Below are 24,764 nucleotides of genomic sequence, written 5' to 3' on the forward strand. Positions count from 1 at the left end.
CCTACAAGCAGCAGCAGGAAGCTTCCAGCATTACTGCCCAGGCAGATAGGAACAGAGTATATAGTAGGTTGCTGCTTACAATGTTAGTTAGTCAGTAGAGAGAGTCCTGTTTTACACTGAACTCCTGCAGTATACTTGGAATAGATTCTCACCATATTTGTTAGATCAGTTCTTGCCAATAGCGTATCAGTAGAAGAAGATATTTTCTGATGCGGAGAAACAGTTAAGAGTGATGATCTGACAGGTACCCGCTTCCTAAAAAAATGGTGACCAACTGCGGATGAGTTTGCACTCAATTTTTATGCCTAAGCTTGTGACTCTAAACCACTCTAAACCAAGTGGTTTGAATCCATTTACTTCACAGTGCTCAGAAGAACAGATGCCAAAAACCAACACATGCTCCTGCACAGCTGTTTTCCTACCTATGAAGACAGATGATCCACTCCAGATTAAACTAGAGAGCACCAGAAATTAAGATAAGTGGATTAAATTATCCTAGATCCAATCATAAGTTCACATCCTGAGCTTACACATCAGCGTACATTCTGCCTGTCTTTTGACAAAGTCTGTGGGGAGGATTTAGGCAGATGTGAAGAGCTGCAGCAGCAATTTTAGAAAGAGCTCATTTGAACTGTATTTTGCCACTAAATGCATAATTGAAGTACAGAAGAAATATGCTTGGGCTGAAAAAGAATAGTTGGCAGAGAGTACAAAGTGGTGAGCTCAGTATGCACTTGCACAGTTCCAAAACACTCCATTTACTCTGTAAACAAGCAGCAAATGTAAGGTGTCATTGATCAACCGCCAAGATATAAATCACCACTGGTGCATGTGCCTACTGATTAAATTTATGAAATTCACTGTTAAGGCGCATCTCATTCCATGGAAGAAGCTGACTATTTGCCAGGTTTTCAGAGTACACATAAAGCTTCCTGGATTGGAAATATCATCACTAGAAGATATACATACACATATATACATAGCTAAAGTTGTTAGTAGGTATCATATAAGAAGGGATATCATATTTTACTACACTTACACCATATCTTGGAAAAACCTTTAAAAACCTCCCCTTGCCATTTGCACTGAAGAATTTCATACTAATTTAGACTTTTTCTATAGTGAGATTACAGGTATTTTCTTGCGGAAATTCATGAAAAAAGCCTTTATATGCTGTCATTAAGAATACACTTTTTCAACAATTCTTACTCCTCTAGCAAATATCCCACATCCCTAAGCTGCTGCAAGCCTCCTTGTCAGGAAACAAAACCTTGAGGTTACAAACACTCAGCATAGGTTTCTTTATGTGCCTTCAGACAACTCTGATCTTTTGTGGTGTTTTAACAGCATAGCATTACTCGGGGCAGTGACACTATAGCCTGCCATGTAAAAAATAGTATCTGGAAGAAGTTCACAGCAATTCTAATATCAGCTACATTACTACCATTTCTGGTGCATAGTTAAGAACTGTGGTTGCCTTTCTTTTGCATGCACACAAGGTAAGTCCCAGAGGAGCTGTACAGCATTATCAAAAATGTCACTGCCTTGCATCAGCTTAAATAGCCAGTCAGTGTGGTTTATGCGTGCATATGATGATTATATGTTACATTTTCCATTTCAGTTACTGAAGCAATCATTACTGGGGGAAAAATACTTTGGATTATTCTATTCTAGTATGTGAAAACCATGAGAAAACCATGATTGATGACATGGCTCCAAGGAATAAGCCTCAATGACATCTGCAGCACAGCTATGAAGTTACTAATAACCACAACCTGTGAATTGAGAAACAGGCCCTTAAAATCACTGCTGACAAATACAATGAAAGAGATTTATGGATTGTCTACTTCAAGGTGCCCATCCCATGTGAAGAGAATGGCTTCCCTCATTCATTATTTTCTGTGATTTCTGTGACATGAAAATGGCATTCTGCATTTTTGTTTTGCTTTGTTTAGATCTACACTGACTGAATATCAGAAAGTCCCAGGGAAAATCATAAATATGACTCATGTAGCCATAGAAGATTCAGAGGGTTTTAGCCATTCATTCCCTTAATGTTTCAGAAAAGCAATATGTCTTTAGGCCCTAGGAAAAGGGATATCAGCTTATCAACAGCAGATCTTAGCAAGACTATTACATGGCTATGAAGTCAAAGCCACAACTAAATCAAATTATCTGCATTCTTATTTCCTTTACTCCTGCCAAGCTTTATACTAAATCACTGAGTGTTGGTATGTCTAGTGTTAAATATACTCAAACACTACCCACTTCACAGTGGCTAGGGTCCTCTCTCAAGTGAGTTGTTGTAAAATGCAGTCAAGAGTAAACTACAAGACCCTGGACTGCATGCAGACAAGGACAGAAGGATAGTGTCTGTGCCACACAAATAAATAAATAAATAAATAAATAACAATTAGAAAAAATTAAAGATAGAAAATTCACGGTGGGTCATATATTTTAAAAGAAAGTATTCCAGTTCACAGACAAGTGTTATTCTCAGAACTACACTGGCATGTAACTGGGAGGCCTGTACTGACAGAGCATCTTGCAGCTGTCCCTAGCACTGACCTATTTAATTCTGATGGGTAACCATACTGCTGTAAAAGCTAAAACTGGAAATAGATAAGCTTCTTACACAAGCCAAGGCTTCTCCAGTAGTATCTCATTATGCAGAGAAAATGATAGGAAGACAATTGCTGAATCTGCATATCCAGCAGTTGCTAAGAGACCTTCAGCTGACACCAAATGGGAAGGACCTTGTCTGCCTCTGAAGATCTTTTGTATCTATAGTCTTAGGCCAAGACAGAAGCTGTAAGGAGAGAATAACAACACAGAAATGCTCCATTGGTAGTTTATGTCAATCCAGCGCCCTTCAAACTTACTGAAACACTATAGATTTCAAGTGGCTAAGTGATACATTGTAAGTCTCAGTAAGTTACTCTGTCAAGTCTGTCTGGCTACCCACCCAGAGATTTCATACTGCCATTCATCTGCATTGTAGTGTGTACCTACACTGCTCTATATACTATATATAACATATATATGTTATATACATATATACAGCTATACAGGAAGTGACCCAGGGGTGCTGGCCAACTGCAGACTCAACATGAGCCATCAGCATGCTCTGGCAGCAAAGAGGCTAAAGAGCATTTGGGAATGCATTAAACACTGCACAGCCAGACAGTTAAGAGAGGTGATTCTTCCACCATGTTTAGCATTGACGCAGCCTCGCCTTGAATGCCATGTGAATTTCTGGCTGCCATGTGAATTTCTGGCTGCCACGATGTTAAAAAGATGTTGCCCTCCAGTGGAGGGCAACAAAGCTGGTAAAAGGGTTGGAAGGCATATCCTGTGAGAGGCTACTTGAGTTGTCTAGTCAGAAAAAAAAGGAGGCTGAGAGGTGACCTGATTCCTCCCTCCTGAACTTGGGAAATGGAGAGGGAAGTGCTAGTCTCTGCTCCTAGTAACTGATGACAGAACATATAGGAATGGCACAACCAGGGGAGGTTCAGACAAGGCATTAGGAAGCATTTCTTTACCTTGAGGGTGGCAGAACACTGGAACAGGATCCCTAGCAAGGTGGTTGATGTGTCATGTCTTTCAGTGTTCAGAAGTTATTTGCATAATGTTCTCAAGAATATGTTTTAAATTTTCCTTATCTCTGAACTGGTCACGTATTTTGACTTGATGATCTTTGTAGGTCTCTTCCAACAGAACTATTCTAGTTTAGTCCAGTCTATGTATGTATATAACATCCAAATCTATATAACATCAATAGCAGTATAACCTGTTCATAAACTTCAGCAGTATAATGCTGCTGAAGAGATTATTTGCCTCAACAGAGACCACATGCTTGACCAGAATACAAGAAGGAAACATCTTAACATGTATCTCTAAGCTAGAGAAGTTTATTCAGATTCATTTGCAAATATTGTTATCCTTCATGTGAGCTGTCCCTGTAGTTCCTGATATTTGAGCACTTCTTTTTTTCTAAAGATCATTAAGAGAACATTTGAGAGTCAGATACATAGAGTGCTTAGCTGCTAATAATCAAAGGGATAGCAAAGAGTTACAAATATGTATCTAAACTGGTTGCAGGAAAAGAAATCCCAAGCTGCAAGTAAGCCATAACAGAATGAAATAAAATTGTGTACAAAAAAAAAAAAAAAAAAAAAAAAGTGACAAAAGAGTAAAAAATAAACTGGCAAGTAGCTGGAAGATGATGGCCTTCACTGTGAAAAGATGAGAAAATTGGTATAGCTGGTGTATCCTGTGAAAAGATGGGTCCCACCTTATGCTTTATTTTCAGAGCCTTCTTGCAGACTGATTTTGGTTCATACTGGAGTTCTGTTTTAGTGCCAAAGCCAATTAAGTGTGTCTGTCTGTACTTACAGTGATGAATGAGTGCTATTGATAGTATACATTACTCAGAAGTCTGTGATTTTATTCATTGTGTGGGCCAGTATGAGTCATTCCAGCTCCAAGTATTTTCATAAGAAATACATATTGTCTTCATCAGCATCTACATAGCAGCCATTCTATTGTAATTTCATAAACATTCGGTACAAAATATAGTAATGGTATAGGATATTAAAGAGAAAAGACTATTTAAATTGCTAACCAAATTTACACCACAAACTGATAGCTCAGATATAAAGCAAAAGTAAATGAGCAATAGAACAGCCTGAAACACAGATTCACTGTGTACTGCTTTGCATGTTAATATGTCATACACCTGCTGTAGAATTCAAAAGCTACCAGGCACTTCCCTTCCTGTACTCATGAATCAGTGTCTTACATGAGTTTAGCAGAGCCAGCTGAAAAGATCACTGCTCCTGCATTGCTCATTGCCACACAAAAGTGGGAGGTTGCTAGGTCCACAGCCCTGCAGGCAGGAAGCCTTGCACATCTTATATCTTCTACAGATAAAGTCAGATGAGTTGACATTAACCCCCTTTGTGGACTTTTCAAATTGATGATGCAGATTCTGCTAGGAGCTGCTGAAGGGGGGTAACAAGAAGAGAAACAGGAGAAACTTCAGTAACTAACTTCAGTAGATGCTCCACTTTGTGTAGGAAACATCTGTCCATGGAAAGTGACTACTCCAACTCTGCCACTGATATTTGCATCTCTATATTCTCATATCTTCCTAAAAATTGGTTTATTCCTAAAACAATATAAGCATGTTATTCACTTTCAGGTGACAGCTGATCAACATGCACAGTATCTTTCGAGTTAAAAGATCATGAGTCTATAATAAAGTTAGCACTTATTGTATCAAGCTCTGAAGGAGCTGTTGTGATTGCCTAAAATCTTTATTTACTGAAACAGAAATCGTGTTCATTTTAAAAATCACCCTAATGTACACAAACTGAATTCATTACAGCCAGGGAAGCAATAGTAACACTAATAGTAACAGTAACAGTAATAGCAATAATTACAGTAATAGCAGTAGCTGTAGTAATGGCAACAGCCATAGCTATAGCCATAATTGTTACTGTCGTTAGTCATAGTTACAGTAATAACCTATCAAAAAAATGTAAAGTTAGGAAAGATACACATAGTAGAGGTTTAGGCTTTTTTTGTTTTGTGGTTTCATTTTATTTTGTATTTTGCTTGCAAATGTCTACGTATTATCAATTCCGATCTTGATAGAAAAAAAAGAAGTCAGATTCCTGAAGCATATTTTACTGCTGAAATCACATAGAGCTTCTTAAAAAAAGTTTTAAATTGCTACTGTTTAACACTGCTTTTCATACAAATTCCCAATAGTAACGTTGCAACTTTCTCCTCTTCACCAGCCAGCATTAGCTTATTCACAGACAGAAACAGAGATCATTTTTTTGGTTGGATAATTACATAATACTGTTCATTTCTGTCCATTTTTATCAACAGAATGCAAAAGAGCTCAGAGGAAAAGTAGGTCTCCTGAGTTGCCATTCAGTCTTCCAGCAGATCATACTCCCATCTAAAAGCTAAATTATTTTAATTTTAGACAAAAGGCAATATGGAAAGGGAAATTAGAATGGTTCGATTGCCTGATTTTAATATATTTACTTTTTTAATAGAGAAATTGTTGTTAGCAGGACCTAGCAAGACTGGTCTATCATATACTAGCCACAGATTTACTTGAGGTGCTGGCAAACTCCTCATCCTCATAAGCATTGGGCTTATTTAGCTTGGAGAAGAGAAGGCTCCAGGGACACCCCATCATGGTTCTCCAGTACTTGAAGGGAGCTTACAAGCAAAACATGATCCAGTAGTGATAGGACAAGGGGGAATGGCTTTAAACTAAAAAAAGTGGAGATCTAGGTTAGATGTAAGGAAGATGTTCTTTACTCAGAGGGTGCTGAAGTACTGGAACAGGTTGTTCAGAGGGGCTGTGGATGTCCCATGTCTGGAGGCATTCAAAGCCAGATTGGGTAGGATCCTGGGCAGCCAGTAGTGGTTGGCAATCCTGCTCATGGCAGGGGAGTTCAAACTAGATGATCTTTATAGTTTCCTCTAACCTATGCCATTCTATGTAAGATTCTGTGGTCATTGGGTTGTGAAGCCCTCCAAGGAATGAGATGAAACAACCTCCCTTGGCAGCTGTTTCCCACTTCATAATTGTCCACAAGATGAAAAAGCTTTTCTTTACATCCATTTGAACCTCTACTGTATGACCTTATGCCCACTAATTTTGGTTCTCCTGCCACATACCACTGTGAAGAGCCTGGCTCTACCTCCTCCATAACCTCCTCATAGGAACTGGGTGGCTGCCATTAGTACTCCCACCACAGCTTTCTCTTCTGGAGGAAGATCAAGATCAGCTTCCCCAGTCTCTCCTCACAAGCCAAGCACTCCAGCCTCAACCACCTTGATGCCCCTTTTGGTGAGCTCTCCACTCAGCATGCTGCTGGCCATCTTCACTTCAGGGATGTGTTCCTTTTGCAGGCCATGGGGGAGCTCCACCCACTGACTGTTCTGCAGCACATTGTGCAGACCCACACTTACTTCTGGCCATCCAGCTCAGCTCTTCTGAAGAGCAGAGCACCATGTGATCTAATTTTGGTTGCTACAAAAGCTGCTAAGAAGCAGGAGAAAATAGCCAGAATAGATCTCTGAGCTGCTGTAGTTAGATGATTTCTGGTACTTGCAATGGCTTGCTTAGAGTTAATTAGACAATATAGCATGAGATAATGACAGTGTGGTCATCTGCCTTTCTGAGGAAAAAGTGATAGGTGTAAATGCCTCTGAAATACTCTTCAACCTTCTTACTGTCATACAGCTGCTCTGAGTGGATGCTGCCTACAAACTATTGCTTTTAACTATTGCAGAGTTGTACTTCAAAGCCTAGGTAAAAAATGTAACCCCAGAATGGATTTTAACTCTCTCTCTTATCCTTCTCTGCCTTGCCCAGTACTTTACAAGCATTATAACCGATGTTGTTTTCATTTTAATTTTGATTTTGTTTATTTTCTTACATAGCGAATGAGTAAAAAATTTGGTGAATGAAAAAAATGGTTAAATATGCCCTCATTTTGGGGGTAAAATGCAGTAACTAGAGCAGTAAAATGCTACTTTAGTGAATCACTTCCCAACTTAGAGAGCATCGCAAGGTCCTGTCTCCTACGTTCTGCCTGCAGCAGCCCTTGTCTGTTTCTCCAAACATTCTCTTTGGCATCAGAATTTGATGCTAAGTAATTAGTGTACCAGATGTGAAGAACATTATTTTTTCTGAAAGATTCGAAAGAGCTTTTCTTTTCTTTGGAATCCCATCAAAATGAGCTTTGCCAATTTTAGATGGTCTCCACCCTGTCCTGTTTAAAGTTGAGTGTGATAATTTTTGTCTCAGTAAATAAAGCAAAATCATTAATCATTCCATTAGGTCATGTAGGACAGCAAGGTCTAGGGTGATAAGCAGCCAATCACCTAATCTGCTGCTATATGAATACATCTGTTAATAAGGAGTTGGATAAAGCTACTTCACAAAGTCATATTCCCAGGCTTTCTGGACCCGTCTTGTACAATACACAAATCAGGATGGAGTCACAAAATATGAAGCTGTGTAATGGGCAGCCCTGTAAAGACAGTGCTTGAACTGCTGGTGTTATATGTGGTGCTATATGTAGAACTATATGTAGACAGCAAACAAAATGTGGTATCCATCGTGTTGCTTATTGCTGGCAAAACTAAGCTCTTTCCAGAATATTTCAGATTAACAAATTCTGTGTGATCATATGAATTCAGGCTAAAAATCAGTTTTCATCAACCTGCAGCATGGACCATAACCATAAGCAAGGAACAGCAAACTACGTGACATGAAGTACCTATCATCAAGGAAATCTCATGGAAATCAGAGTCATATTACAAAGATAAAGAAGTCATTCAGGATGTCATGAAAGAACTATCCCAGTGGCACTCAAGCTCCAAGTAGTTCTCTCAGCCACAATACCTAGACCACCTTCTGAGGAAGGAGTAGCCAGCTCAAGTACTTGGGCATACAGGGTGCCCTCACTGGCCATATTCTAAGACCAGATATATATATCATGTCATGGGAAACCTACAGCCACTGTATCTACACATCCTGGAAAGAGGAGCTATTGAGCCCCCTGAACTGAATGCTAATGATCTAAATGTACAGAAATGCAGCTCACAGGGAGAACGAGTATTCTCTGTAAACAAAGAGAAAGCACAAACATCCTTACTTCTTTGCTCATTCTCTCTCCGATCAGAAAACATGCCTTCAGGAGCTGTCACAAGGTATAGCTTTGACAATACCCTTTCCACGTGCTGATCTGTGCACCAGAAAGTCCACAGGAAGTATGGAGAGCTGGGTGGGTTGCCAGAACAGCCACAGCCATTCTTACCACAAGACTGGGTCAGCCCAGCTTTCGCAATTCTCTCTCTTGGTGTCCCTCCAGCAACAGTAACTAGCCCTAAGTGCATTCCTGCAGGGTCAATAACTTTCAAACATATGGCAGTCAATCTCTCACCAACCCTATGTCCACTTGTCTGGGTTTCACCTGGACTTCTATTCACAACAAACTGCAGTAAAATCAATTCTATCTCACATCTCAGACTGGCAAGACAATCTGGCACAGGTTTGTTTCTCTGTGAAGACAGTCCCCAGGAATTATGATCCACTCTTTCTGCCCGTCTTCTTCCCTCTTGACCACTTTCACATAGTGAGCAATATATCTTACAGCTTTCCCAACAGTTTCTAGCTCATGAATTATTGATCTTGCTTTCATGGAGCATGTAAGCCAAGTATTCCAGTACTTTTGTATTATCCTGTGTCAGTGTGCACAGTTTTTCACTATCTCAAGCTTATCATGATAAGATTCATCCCTCAAAATAGTAGAGTTCTTTCTCACTGAAAAGATCGTTTGTTCTGTGTAGACTTACTCTCTTACTCCTCGCTCTATACCTTATTGAAGAAAGCATAGTACATCACCCTGAGCTTTGAAACTATAAGTATCTAACCCCAGCAATCAAATTAAGGAAGACAGACAATGGAGGCTGAATCCTTACCACAGTCTTATTGATGGACACATTACAAATGCACAGACCTTCTTCAGCTGCACAATAGCAACCCTACTACATTGCTTTTGTTGAAAGTACGTGGTTCAAAGAGCAGTGATTTATTATTGTTATCCCTATTGGCAGTCAAAGACTATATTGGCTATCTTTATCACTGCATTTTTAATGGAATGGAGAAAGGAGAAGACTAACATTCAAAACCATCTTCCTAAAATGATACTTCATTCTGAAGAAGGCCTAAGTGCTTCTTTGTTTTTACATTAGTTAAAACCTGATCCAAAAGGGAAGTATTTTTTCCTGTTTCCATACTGTCTTTTCACTTAAGTACTTGAAAATATTTATTGTGAAACACCTCTCCGGCCCAAGTTGTTTGGCTAGTATGCCAGGACACTGCTAAAATGTCCCACTCATTAAGTAACACATAGCAGTGAACAGGTTATCTACCACTCAAAGTTGTATAATCCTTTCACACCTCAAGGTCTAAAAAGTGTCCAGCACAATAAGCTTGTAGGCAGGTTGGTCAGTTTCATTTCAACAGAAGTTTCATGCTGCTGCAATTTGCCATCAGAAAATGGCCTCCACAGAGGCAGTATCCAGCAGGCAGCTAATACAGAATGGGCAAATGATCTTGTGTTATCATTGTTACAAAGACGACATTTTTCTCCATTCTCACTGCTGTAACTTGCAAAACAAGCAGGGTGACATTTTGAATCCTTTGCTTTGTTGATAAAATGCAAACCGCTTCCCCTTCCTGCGTACGTACATGTGGCTATTTATTACCGCTTCTTGTGCCCATCAGCAACAAAATTCTTTCTCTTCCATCAGTAAGAAATCCTAAAACAATTTCTAGATCATACTTTCATCTACAAGAAAAATGTGAATTATGCAGTGAAGAGAGCCTGCAGCTACTTGCATCAGTTGGCTTTTTTCCCAAACAGTCTCTGGGACGGTTATCTTTACTTTCATTACCCCAAGATGACATTAATGCCATTCAGTGCTGGCTGGTCTGCCTGATAAAGCTAAGTATAAACCCAGGCTGATGTAGAATCTGACTGGCAGATTTCAGATGAATAGCAAAAGCTAGGAGCATGTCACCTCCCTCGAAAGAGCTGCTTTTTGCTGTCAGTAAAATACATGAATTTTAAAATGGTTATGTTTGATATGCTGCATAGAATTTCGCATCATCTTATTATAGCCTATATCGCTTTCTCATGTTCCCGAATGTCTGCGACAGTGATCTGTCAAATCACAGGGGCTGGAGTTCCTTAGCAAAGTATAAATAGCACATTGTCAGCGAGTAGCAAGCAGTGCTTCAAAGGAAAGCACCGTCATAAGGGAAGGAGGAAAGGGCAGGACAGAGAATGAGGGTACTACTTCAGAATGAATGTTCAGGGTACCTGATAACAGCTGTTGCCCCATTACACTCTGTGTCTTGCAAGAAGCAGAATTCTGAAGAAAAAATGCTCCTTTTCTTTGCACTGAGTGTGAAAAACATAAATACAAGCAGTAGATATGTGTTGTAAGGAGAATTTGAAGAATTATACTTTAGTTTGATCACACTTCTTTTCATTATTGTTTGCCAAAGATTTGTGTTCTGATAGATTCCATCCCATTCTAGACATTGTTGTGAAAACTGAGGTTTCAGGGGCCAGTTACAGCTTAGGCTTTTGACACTATAGCCAGGTAACAATTTCAGTAAATGTACAAACAAACATAATATTTTTTTGGATCACAGCTTTGGTCCAAATCAGAAGAAACTACTGGCTTGGACAACTCAAATAAGTAAGACTGCCTGAAACAGGAGAAAAACATGCACTGGTATGATTTGCAAAGAATCAGAAGAAATGATTTGCTTCAAAATTGCCATCAAGTTTTTACATACTGAAAATTAAAGCAGTTTTTCTACTCTCTTAATTGACACACAGCTTTTGTAAAGGAGCTTAGAAAGATCAAAAGTGATTCAAAACAAAATGAAATATTTTCTGTCCAGTCCTAAGTCAACTAGTTGAAAGTTTCACATTCTTTCCTCTTCTGTAAGCTTCTAATAATACTAAAAAACTTGCTTTTTCCTTTCACCTCTTCTTCAAAGTCACCAAATTCTTCATCAGATTCATTCCTTGTCCAGTTCAGCTTGGCACCATAAAGACATTTAAGATAATAGAATATTGGTCTAAAATGTTGATGGTGATAAAAAATGAAATGCCTATGATACACCAGCATTATCTTAAATTTGCCACTGGAGATGAAGGGCCATTCACTCAGAACCATTGCTATAAACTGTCAGCCAATTCCAGCTATTGTACTGTATGGTCCATACCTCCCCGATACAGTTTGTTCAGTTAATTTGAAATCCTGTGATCTTTTACTATTCCATTTCTCCTTTCCATTACTTGATGTGTTCATTTTCCTGAGCAGACACACAATATTGCACATGGACTGACTATATGCACTGAACTTGTTTCCTTTTTCTTTCTTTTTCCTCTTACATAATTTTTGCTCGTTTGAAAGCAAATAGTTTTCATCTAAATCTCTTCGTTTCTTCCCAATGTTCCCTTATGCCTAACCTTTTATTATCTTTTCTTATTCTCTATTTTTCCTTGTTTTGCTTCATATTAAAATTCCCTGATCTGTCTTTCTTGCAAATAAAAAAAGGTAGATTTGCTAGTCTTGGGTTGTGCTTCCCCTAATGGCAGATAATTCTCTTACCTGCATTGTGCCATCTGTTGCTGCCTATTTGCAAGCAAAATTAAAGTGGCACTCTGGCTACATTATCATGGACAGATCACTGAAGACAGCTACCCAGTGAGCAGTGTGGTCAGAAAAGCAAATGAGATATGAGCCTGCAGTAGGGAGGGAGTAGAAAATAATGCTGCCTTGATTTCTGGAGATGCTGAGCATTTATTGTTCCCACTGAACTTTGACAGCTGAAGCAGAGCTTCTGTACCTCTGCAAATAAACTCTTCCATGGAACCTGAATTCCAGCTGTGGCCAGTCCTTCCTGCATATCCATGCATACAGGGGACCCCGGTGTCCTTGAAGGTAGAGACTTGGAGTGGTGAATTTAAGTGTTGAGGAGGCACAATGGTTGCTTCAGGTGGCAATTTTATGAACAAAAGAGCAACAAAGAAATGTCCACAGAGAGAGGAACCTATGGCCATTCTGGATAAATCTCATCTCTAAACTGAAGTCTCCCAGTGTCATAACAGCTGTTATAATACTTGTCATAACACTTTTCCCATAGTGGTACTATACACATTTCAGTTTCCTAGAAATATTTATTCAGCCTCACATACCTCAGTCATCTTCCAAGTTCAGATCTCACGTACTTCATCTCTTCAGTCCTTCTGCCTGGGGTCTGGAAGCTATTCCCTAAAGCCAAATTTCAACAAGAGCTGTCAGTACGCGTCAAGACACGCTAACTCAAAATGGGACAAACTTCTAAGGTTTTATTCACCTGGTTGGCATGTGTCAAGGGAAGCATGTAATGTTTACACATGGCTTTTTGTTATGAAGTATTACTTGTCATGTGATATGGTCATAAGTTAACTCGTAGCCTAAAAGGAGCCCAGAGTGAGGTAGGATAATTCCAAAAGAAGGTGGTAAAAAATCCACACAAGGGAAAGGAGCAAGAATCTACCTAGCCTTAAAAACATACTATTTTCATATTTCTCTCACTGGAACAAATACTTCACTATTTAAGGTAACAGGAGAGATAAAAAAAAAAATGCAGGATGTACTAGTATCGTGTAGCGCTGGCCCTTGAAGTCCTGCCAATCATTCCAAAGTCAAACAATTTTGCTCAACTTTGTTCTGTTGGTTCTTTTAGTTTGTTTGTTTTTACTTCATAGGAAATGAAGTAATTTTGATATTGCAAACAGTGGAAACTTCTAAATATAATAAGTGATTTAGATGCAGTTAACTCATTTTTCAGATTTCTTACTAAGGTGGTTGGGAGTAAGCAGGTACTCAGTTTGAATAAGGGACACTGGTAGCTCTGACCAAGAGTCATTGCCTCAGATGTCCACCTTCCTAAAGTTCTCTGCAAACCACTGAAACAATTTCGGCAGGAATGATGGAGTAAATCATCATTGACTGCTGGGTGGGCTCCTTTCCCTTTGGTGGGCCAAAGAAAGGGCAAGCTGAGGCTGGTGAATCCGAGCCAAGGGAGAGAAAGTTGTGTCTTTCGATTTCAATTAGCAGTTAATTACTGCCCACTTGTGGCAAAATGGCAGTGGCTTGGTTGGGCTGAGAGGAAAAAAAAAAAAAAAAACAGTCAGACAGCTGATACCAGGCTGTGACTGTCAGATCTCCAAGATTTAATGGTGAGATCACGGTTTCCTTCTTCTTCTCATGTCAGGGTAAACATCATCAAAGCACTGAGAAAGATGGCTGGTTGGAAGACACCCAACTATATAAAATATATTTCTGCTTCAAAGCTTGAAACAGCTCAATACTTTGCACAGCACCACCTCATAACAACATTAACACACCCTTGCAAAGAATAGTTCATAGTAAAGAATTCCTACAGAAAGTTAGAGCAAAAATCCTGCTAAACAGCTATACTTTACTTTCTTATTTACAGTGTAAATTTGAAGATCCTAGGGTTATTGTATGCTAATGAATAATCCGCTAGCAAATACTGTTTTAGAAATGGTGGGCCCACATTTCTTCCAGCCAGCACACAGAGATGAATGCGTATGAATGATCTATTTCCTCATACATGAATGAACTTAAAGTAATTTTAGCAGCTTAACATTACACTAGTCTTTTGAGATAGTAGTGCTAGCTTCTCCTTGCAAATCAAGAGCCTGAGAGCTCTAAGAGTCAGGCTTGTGAAATATTAAAAAAATTTATTACCTGAAATGTTTAACTGTTTTGTGAAATGAGCAGCAACTGAAGACTGATTTGTTGTTTTAAGGCCTATTTCATGGGATCCTGCAATTCTCAGCAGCATACATCAAAGACCTTTCAGTTCAGAGGCCTGCAAAACTAGAGACTGGAAAATTCAAGATCAATGAAGGGAGTGGAATAGTATTATATCACTCCTGAAATATTATATTACATCCGTTACATGTAGCACTTCTCAGCAAGGGCAGCTTTGCTGGAGTAGTTACTATGCCATTTATTCTCAAATGGTGATTTCAATACAATTTACTTGTTTTTTTCCTCCTCATTTTACAATACAGAAACTCAGAACAAAACAATTAGATAGCTTATTTTCAAAGGTGTTGAGCATGTCTGCTTCACCTTAAGTTAATGGTGCTTTTCTAAATCAGACTGTAAATCATATCTGAAATCACAGTCTTCTGCTGGATAGGCAACAGGAATAGAAGCCAGAGCTCTTGTCCCCCCCTATTTTTGCTCTAGCCAGCAGTTTTTATCCTTCAAACAGATTTTTTTTTTTTTTTGCTAGAAGAAATGGAAATGTTTGGCTGGTGACATCACGTTAACAGATTATTTGGGTCCTCTCTGATCACATTCCTAGCTCTCCATTGGCAGGAAAAGTGAAACATTCTTCACAACAGTAACTCCATAAGATGAGCTCGAAGAGCACACATTTATTAGGGACAGTCCCTAAAACCATTAGCCAGATAACATTACACTGTGCCCCCATTATATTTGGCTCATCTACTTCTTTATCTCATCTGTCAGCAATTAACAGCTAAGCCAAGCATACATTCTCCAACTCCAGCTCTTTAAAACCTACAGAGGAAGCATACAGAGGTGTTCATGTATTGCAGTGATAAATGTAATGCTAATTAGTTACATGATTTTGCAGCTGTAGGGTGAGCTATAGCCCCTACTATTAATATGGGTTCCAGAGATTTTTCAGTGACGAAAGTGAGGATTTGCAATATATCTCTGGCATGAACTACCCATGCAGAACTTCTATTGATTCTGATGAGTGTGAACGGCAAGAAAGAGCTAGCTGCAAGAGTGTAAAATGAAAAACAATCATAAAGGACCAATGTTTAGGGAACATATAAATTAGTCAAAGATCTCTAAATCAAAACAATGATGAAAAATAATGAAATAAAATATCAGATAGTCTATACTCCATAGGAATCACTGCAGTGGGAGCATTTGCTTGAGGTAGTATCTTATAATAAAACAAGGTTGAATATCTGAAAATAACGAGTCATAATAATGGATCCCAGCTGTAATGAAAACATCACTTAGTATTTCTATTCCAGTCCTCTTCAGCACTGTTCTTGATTTGGGAGTGATAAAAAGAAGCTTTAGCATTAAACAGAAAGTGATGAATAACTGCTGACCTTTAGACAATGAAATATCCATGACTTAAATATTTGAATTTGGTCTGACTGCTCTTTCAGAGACCATTGTTGTACATAGATTATGTTTGCTTTGTTCCCAAGACTGAAACCTGAGGATGCAAATATGGATTTGAGGATGAAATGGATCCCAGTGCGCGATGGGAATAACCCAGTCCTTGTCAATGAGAAACATTCCTGCCAGACTTCAGCTGGAAGAGAATTAGCACAATGATGCGAGACTGAGGAAGATACAGGGCCACAGCTAATCTTCAATGGAATACATCTGATCTGCTTCAGGAAATTTATGAACTGGACTGCTGAGTGAACTAAAATTTCTCCAATTTTATTTAAGAAATAAAATATCATTTTTTTTTTCTTTTCTGGAGTGATCTAACATTCCAGGGTTAAATGATAGAAATAATACCAATTAGGGTGCAAATTTGCCTCAGCATAATAGCATAAGGTATTTTATTCTACTAACTAAAAAAAATGAAAAGTTATCTTTGACAAGTAATGGGGACACTGTAGAAAAACTGGCTATAGAAAATTAACTCAGGCAGAGTGATCAGGAATTAATTTAGCCCAAATTAATAACTAAGTAAATTCATAGCTGAGATTCCTTAGTTCAAAACAGAACCCTTTTATCAATGGACATAAAATGTAGAGTTGAATGGATGAGAAACTTAGAGATTTGAATAGAGGGGGCACTTAGAATTTTAATTGAATAAATATATTTTTTAAAGTTATCCAAAACTTTTATCTTGACCAGGGCAAGCAATAGATTGTTCCATACTTGCACGCAAGAAAACCACATAAATAGCAAGAGAAAAAAATAAATCTATTAAAAAAAATACAGAGAAAAAAAATAATCATCATGCTGACCAGAAAAGAAAGATAAATATTGGAAAATGAGAAGCAGGAATTTAAAGTGAGAATTTCCAGAAAGCTAGGTGAGTAAGAGACATACCAAAGGATACTAAAAACAGAGACATAATGGATAAACAGCAAACACAGTTTCTCAAAGACTTTTCTGACATTATTTCTAGCAGATATATGCATGAGATTAAAATAATTTACTACACATTAATAAAGCCTCATTTAGAATTCTGTATGCAGCTCTGGTTCTTAACACAAACCAGTTCTGCAACAAATAAGCAAAGATTATGTTGGTGGGATGATCTTCTGACGAAAGACTAAGAAGTTTGGACTTGCCAAAGTCTGAGTGAGACTTCAAGAGACTGAGTATTCTAAAAGCTTATCCAAAGCACAGAATTCATAACTAAAGAATGACAAGATTAGTCAAAGAAATAAATACTGCCCATAAATAAGCTTACATTGGACAGTTTCTAATTATAAGCAGAAAACCTGAGAACAGCTTCCCCGTAGAAGCACTGAGGCAGGAGAAGCGCTCTTTACAACAGCAATTACATCATTTTTAATATCAAAATTCAAAATCATAGATGAGCCTGGGTTGAAAAGGACCATAACAATTACCTAGTTTCAGCCCTCCTGCTATGTGCAGAGTCACCAGCCACTAAACCAGGCTGCCCAGAACAAACAATGAGAAGAGGAAAAAACATTTTTTGCTTTCTGTGTTCTTGATGTCCTTGATATCACACAGTTTTCCTGTGTTCATGCTTTGCCCCTATCTTTATCACTCATTATTTACTATGAGACAAACTGAGAAAAATATATGCTATTTTAATATACTGCATAACTAGCGCAGAAATATATTTCTTTGATGTAGTAAGGCCAATAGCTACTCAAGAGTCAGAACAACAAACATTTATGAAGATTCTGAGCATAGTCAGTGCTGCTGTAGAGAAACAATACAGAAAAAAGAAATTGAAAACATCAGTAGATTAAATACCAACCTTCTTGCTTAGGTTCACAAGCCAGCTGCAAATTGCTCATAATAGCAAGCTAGTTAGTTATCATCTAACATTCTCTGCATCTCCTTCAGAAACAACTATCCCTAGGCATTTCTAGCAAAGCAACATCAGTTTTAGGTGCTTAAGCAAAGAGGCTTAGCAGGGTGTATTTTTATGAAGCTTTTCCAGTATCTTTGTCAAGAAGGAGAACAGCTGAGATTCATTTATCTATCAGTTACATAATTACTGAGGAAGGGGTTCCAGTCATTCTGACAATTGGTAGTAAGAATGATAGAGAATACTGATAAACAAAGAACAGAAGCTTGATTTTCCTGTTTGGGGATGTTTTTTCTTTCTTTCTTTTTCTTTTTTTCTTTTTTCTTCTTCTTTTTTTTTTTTTTTGGTAATTTGTTCATTTGTTTTAATTTGTTGTTTTTCATTGTTTTTGTTTTCCATCATTTGTACCTTCCAGAATGGGAATATCACTCCCTTGTTGTAATAAAGAAAGGCTTGAGCTACCACAGTGCACATGTGTAATTATTAGCATCTATACAAGATGTAAAGCAGTGAAGAATGAGTATTACATCTTCAGGTGAAAAATAGATGTGTCTACAGAGAAAATTTCAAAAACTCAGCCACAAGCACTGTTTTCTCCTCATGCTGCTGGAACAACAACAGTAGCCATGAAGTATGAGCTAAACAATGAGCGAAGTAGAATAAAAGTAAAATTAACCTGACACTTGTGACTAAAATGATTCATAAATAATGAACAAATAAATTCAAAATGGTGGGAGTTTGGATTAAAAAAAAAAAAAAAAAGGAAATACTTTCATTGTGAATAGTTTCTGCAATAGCTAAAACTTCTTTGCATTTTAATATCTTATACTTCATAATGGGGTCTAGACCTCAGTTTTAATACAGTTTTCTCCACTTAAGTTCAAGGTAAAAGTTTTTACTTGATTTGATAATGTATTCAGGGGAGGTACTATAGAAAGCCTTATTTAAATACTTTAGAATAAATTACAAATCTCTCCATTCAAAGACTAATTATTTTTCAGCAGCTATACATTTACATCAGAATGAAAACAAAAAGAAAACACTGAATCTAAGATAGTTATCAGAGGTAATACTATATATATAGATGCAAAATACCAACAAGGAAGAAGTAGTAGAAAAGATCACATTAAGTTACATGCTCATTTTCAACTCAGTAAAAAATAGATAAGGCATTGTGTGAAAGTGATAAGTCTAAGTGATGTTCTTTCTATGTGTGCACAGAAACAATTCATTATCCATAGAAAACTGTAAGAAAAACCCTGTCACTCACACTGTCTATGTGAGAACAAAGTACCTGTTCATGAATAATAGGAGGGATTATGACTAACAAATCATACAAAAACTCGGAGAAGTCCAAATTTATAACACCTGCAAACTTCACAGGCTACTATAATTATCTTTGACGCACTGGATTATACTCAGGTGAGTGCACCTATGAGTGTACCACTGGGACTCCAAATATGTTAAGTAATTCCATAAACCATATTTTTAATGAAGGAACAACCAGCAGCTTCACCATTCCCACTGTTTATCATTGCTTAGATAGACCTGTGGCTCAAGGAGAGGATTTAATGTATTTTAGTTTTCTTTAATGAGACAACAGTCCTTGGTGACATTTATTTATCCTTCTATAAATATCTGCATCCCTTTTCACCAAAACCATTGATCCAGATAAATGTTAGAATACCTGTTTCACTCTGTCCTCTTCTTTCCTTTAACTGCTATGATATTGGTGGTTCACACAACCTCAGTCCTTCTGATGACGCTTTTATAAGAAGAGTTTTAGTTCCTTTTTTCTTCTCAGAGATGAGCACGTCACTTCCCTTTGATACTAAAAAAAAAAAAAAAGAAAAAAAAGAAAAGAAGATACAGAATCATGTGGTGGCAATTTGCTGAAGAAAATAAGTGTACTACAAAGACTGCTTATAAGAACTATTTGAAAGCTGTTGTCCTAAATTATTACTTCTGCACAACAATGACAATAATGTATACATTATAAAAGAAAATTTGAAGCATTGGGTTGTTCAGAACAGGGGGAAAAAAGAAAAAGAAAAAAAAGAAACATGCACTTAAAAATATCATAACAAAATGCTATGACTTGTGGAAATGGCATTGTTTGAGGGGAAAATTTTCTGTACCATTTGACAGAAATAAAAAGTGCAAATCCCTAACAAGCTTGATTTCTACTTTTTGGCAGAAAAAAAATTCAGCTAAAAAATTCTTAACCCAGCCCTGACAGCTATTGCAAGGATTAAAGATGCAGGCAGAAGGTTTCAGATCACAGGAGTGGTTGGCTGGAGGAAGAAGCCAGGAAAATGAAGAGAGTGCTGATGAAATTAATGTTGCAACAAATGAGATTGATTGTGATTTTAATTTTGTATCTTGAGAAGACAATGCAAGAGAGAAAGAATATAAAGAAGGAAAGCTTAACCAAGAGAAGCTAACACATACATTTTCTATGGATGAAACATTTTCTGTGGGTCTCCAGTGGGAGTTAAACACAGTCATGCAAAGGTTGCAGTCATAACTCAAATGTCAGCTTCCATCGATTAAAGAGAAAAAAGCTTAAGACCAGCATTCAATGAACTTACAAAGGATGTTTCAAAAAAGGCTGATCCCACTGAAGTTTCTGGGATGTTTCTCTGTAAAAAAGTGAAGTGGTGGGCACCAGAAAATGAATCTGAACCTGCCCCAGTGCAAAGACACTCCCGAGTAGATATGTCCTCCACGTAGTGACATTACTGAATAATAGCATCATAGAATGCCTTGGGTTGGAAGGGACCTTAAGGATCAAGTTCAAGCTCCCCTGTCACAGGCAGGGTTGCTAAGCTTTAGATCAACTACTAGTTCACTAGTTCACTAGTTCACGTTGCCCAGGGCCCCATTCAGCTTGGCCTTAAACACAAGCACCCAGGTGCAGATGACTCTGCAGACTCTGCATATGCTCAGCCCCTTCTTCTGGAGGGACACCAAAATCATGACCTACAGACTCAGAGAATCTCTGCAGGCATGACCACGACATGAGTGAAACAGCCAGATAGCTTTGAGGAAATTTGGCCTTTGCTGGTTTCGGGTTTGTTTTTGATTTTTAATAAAAAATCTGTGTAATTATTTTTTGTGTGTTCATTCAGGCTAAATGTGCAATTATTACAGCACCTGGACTAATAATAACTGTTTATGGTATTTTGATCAGACTGGTTCTGTGGTTCTGTGACTCCAGTGAGACTAACAGGAAATTCTTCAGCTCACATCAGTTACATTTCTTTTCTGCATGTAACAGGATTTTGAGCGTAACACAAGCAGGTGTATGGGTCGATTCTGTGATACAATGAAATTTCACAGTGAAATTCACCTCTCCTAGTGGCAGGGTAGGTGTCTGCAATGAGACTAGTCCCCCAAGAGTAATGGGGTTCAGTGCTCAATTTATCTGGAAACACGTGCATTGACTTTAGGATAAGATTGATTGCATTAGTGACTTTGCTGACTATAGATCTCAATTGAATATTGAGTGATAAGACTGGCTGCAAGTCCCTGTACTGAAGATGCTTACTTTTAGTCAGAAGAATAGAACCAATGCAGATACCACTGGCCTGTGCCCAAGAACGGGTCTGTATGTGGATGAATGATGTTATCTCATGAACTGGTATCCCTACCAGTAGGATAAGTAGCCATACTCCTCACAGTCTCCTCAAAGAAAATTGCAAATGAATTAAATAAAGGGCAGAATATATTTCTGAGAAGAACAAGGCTGTTGGTTTTTTTTGAAATACAGGCATTCAGTATGTAATAATGAAAGCTCACAATTCCTGTCTGCACCAAAAGGAGTCAAAGAACAGCCGCGTTTTATAGAACTTAGGTACTTTCTTAGAGTTATATCAATTTTCTCCTTTGAAAAACTGGTCCCTGTGTAAGAATTTTATCTAATAGAAAACAGTCTCTGAAACCACAGAAGATGCACTGGAGCCTATCATTCTGGTTTGTAGCCTTATATTTATTTCCTGGGACCATGCCAAGTCAACTGACTCTGTCTCACAAAGTGAAATGCTGAAGCACATAGTCATCGTCCTGCCATTTTCTCTCCTCTCTTGTTCCACAGAGGAACTGGCCATGTTCATTAGTGGTAATTTTAAAAAGGGCAAGAACTTTAGAAACTCCTATCTTAGTTATTCAGATTTTATTTTCTTTCCTTTTTGGGCAGCAATGGAGGAAATAGGTGGAGCTGCTAGCCCTTCTAGCATTATGTTTCATTCAGAGATGGCATTTGCTGCAAGCAAGCCAGAACTTCTCTCCTTTTTTTCCTGGAGTGTATGACTGTAAGAGTTTGATACTGGTTTTCGTGACTTTGATAACCCACATTAATTTCTTCAAGTCATTTTTGACACCTAGATTCCACTGTAATGAATATAGATAATAATGTGATGCCTATCTCTGCTTTGAATGCCTCTCATTCCTCCATCACAAACTTCCCCAACAGGCATTGATTCTAAATAGTTTTCAGCAGCCCATTTGCCTTTCTCTCAAAGATTTCTGTGTTTGGGCCCCAGCTTTTCTATGCTGCTGCTTTCTGAACACATACAGATATTTTTATGCAATGAGTATTGTGATGAACTACCTAATATTCATTTACCAAGATGTGTGAACATAATTTCTTTTTCCTGTTTGTTCATTTGCTACATTTGTGCATAAGCAGAAATAAATTGAAGTCAGACACAGTAGCACTGTCAAAGAAAATAAATGAAGGAAATCAACAGAAAAAACATGTTGAAGGGGGATCATTAAAGAGATGGGGTTTGAAGCAATGATTTTCAACCACTTCCCTATCCAGGCCTGATTGTCAGAACTGCATCTATCTAAGAATATTACTGAATGGGCAAGAAGTCTCTTCTTTCACCAAATGGGCAGTGGATCAAAATTGTTCTGGTCAATTTTCCTTTGCAAAGTAATTTTTCTAACAAATCAAAGACACACACACACACGCACACACACAAAATTCCTTTCCCCAAATTATCTGCAAATCCCCAGTAATTTACCTAAAAAATTTACATTTCAGAAGCACTGGAATTGTTTCAGAAGAAATTTGGTAACTTCAAAAAAAAGTAAATAAATGGAAAACAATTACATTGTTTACAGTGTTCTTCAAATTTTTCCATGGGGATTATTTGTAGTCCAACAATCTCTGATAACTTTCTCCAAGTTGATACTCGGGTTCCACAAAAAAAGATTTTCATGCCTAATAAATCAACCAGTTAAATGAAATTATTAATTAGAAATTAATTTGGGAACAATTAAATCTTAACGATTTATTACTCTGTACATGTTTGTACATGCATGGTGGTAACTGAGGAGACATGATGTATTTATAGAAATAGTTGTTTCTGTATTCATTTCTTTTGTTCTTCCTATGAAGATTAGCTTGCATAACAAGCAAGAGAATTAGTAGGTTAGACCTACTGTTTTTCAGGAAGGCATTCTAAGGCAAATATCTCGCTCCTTGACTTAGAGGTAAGTCTCATCCTTTTGATCGATAGTATTGCTATTCTCTCAACACGGGGTTTTCTTGAATAGTTACATTTTGGAATATTCTTCTGGCCAACTGACTGAAGGCTTTCCATAGAAGTACTGGTGCAGTAGAGTATCAGCACTGACACACAGGGCCAGCCACACCATTATGCTGTCCTCAAAACCAGAAACTTTTCTTGTGCTTTGAGCTTAAGAAGATTGCCTGCAAACAAGACCGTATCTGCAGTAAATCAGCAGGAAAGTGTCAGTTTTCCTAAATTACTGTTATAGAGTAAAGCCTAAGACTGTTGTTACCATCCTATATTTTTAAGGTAAGTGATGGTTCTGTGCAGATATGTTTGTTTTTTGGGGTTTTTTTTTTTTTTTTTTCACTGAAAGAATGATGGTTCTGTGCAGGTTTTTTTTTTTTTTTTCTGAAAGAATATCTCAAGGAAGAGAACACTTCTTTTAGAGCAAAAAAAAAAAAAAAAAAAAAAAAAGCATAAGATATAAAACATCCATTAAAATATTCCAGCTTTGATGCTATTTTTCCTTTTCTTCTTTGTCTTTCTTTTGATTAAAAGTTTTAGTGTTTTCAGAAACCAATAAAGTTTCCAGTTTTCACACAAAGTACATCTTAAAAAAGTGAAGTAAGGGGGAAAAAAAGGTATTATGTCTAAGAAGCAGTGTTTGTCTGGCAGTCTCCTAGAAGTGGCTGTTCGTTCTACAGAGCAACATACCCAAGGCCTATGATTAATAGAATGGTGTCTTGATTTCCCATGGGAACTTTCATTAGACTGCACTTCCAGGTGGCACTCAATGGCGGCCCTATACAGCAGCTTGATGCCACTGTACTCAGGGGAGGAAAATGGAAGGTCATCTTCACTGTGACCTATTTCCACTTTGGAGATATTTCTCTAAGGGAAACAGTAAATTGTGGGTGACCTACTAAAAACCATTCTTTATGAATTAGCTCAGAGTTTAATTAAAGCACTTGAAAAACTATCTGTGCTGATTTCCACCTCTAAATATAGTCAAAACACTGACATTTCGTTGTCCAGTTCTTTACAGCGTTTCTGAGAGGCCACTTTCATCTTAACAAGCAAAATAATTATCAATACACCAACGAGGTACTCAAAATTTCCTTTAAAATGGGTCTAAAGCGTTCAGCCTCCATGAAGTATGAGTCTTTCCTAAATAATACCCCTACATAGCCTGCATGTTGCATAGTTTGATAATTACTTCTACTGGTTTTGGCTGAGATAGATAGCATAGCACCCATTTGTTGATATGTTTTGAATCTGTGACTATAGCTATTCTAGCTATTTCTGAGCAGTGCTTAGACAATGTCAAAGCCATTTCTGGTTCTGACACTGTCTCACTAGCAAGGAGGGTGGGGTTACAAGGATGACATACAGCCAGGACAGCTGATACCAACTGATCAAAGAAATGCTGAATGATACATTGAGCAAAAAAAAGTGAGGAAAAAAAAAAGGAAAAAAGGGGAAAGGAAGAATGGGAGGATATTCAAAGT

At 37.8% G+C, this 24,764-nt stretch overlaps 1 long non-coding RNA gene across 1 annotated transcript in view; it reads right to left on the minus strand.

Moving 5' to 3' along the window:
- LOC101747770 overlaps window positions 1–19,495 on the minus strand; it is a 50,063-nt gene extending 30,568 nt beyond the window's left edge. The window contains exon 1 of the long non-coding RNA XR_001465828.4: window positions 19,419–19,495. This is a non-coding gene — a long non-coding RNA (uncharacterized LOC101747770). The remainder of the gene's footprint in view (window positions 1–19,418) is intronic.
- Between the last annotated feature and the right edge of the window lie 5,269 nt (window positions 19,496–24,764).

This window comes from Gallus gallus, chromosome 3 (assembly GCF_016699485.2).
Source record: "Gallus gallus isolate bGalGal1 chromosome 3, bGalGal1.mat.broiler.GRCg7b, whole genome shotgun sequence".
Classification (NCBI taxonomy): Eukaryota; Metazoa; Chordata; class Aves; order Galliformes; family Phasianidae; genus Gallus; species Gallus gallus.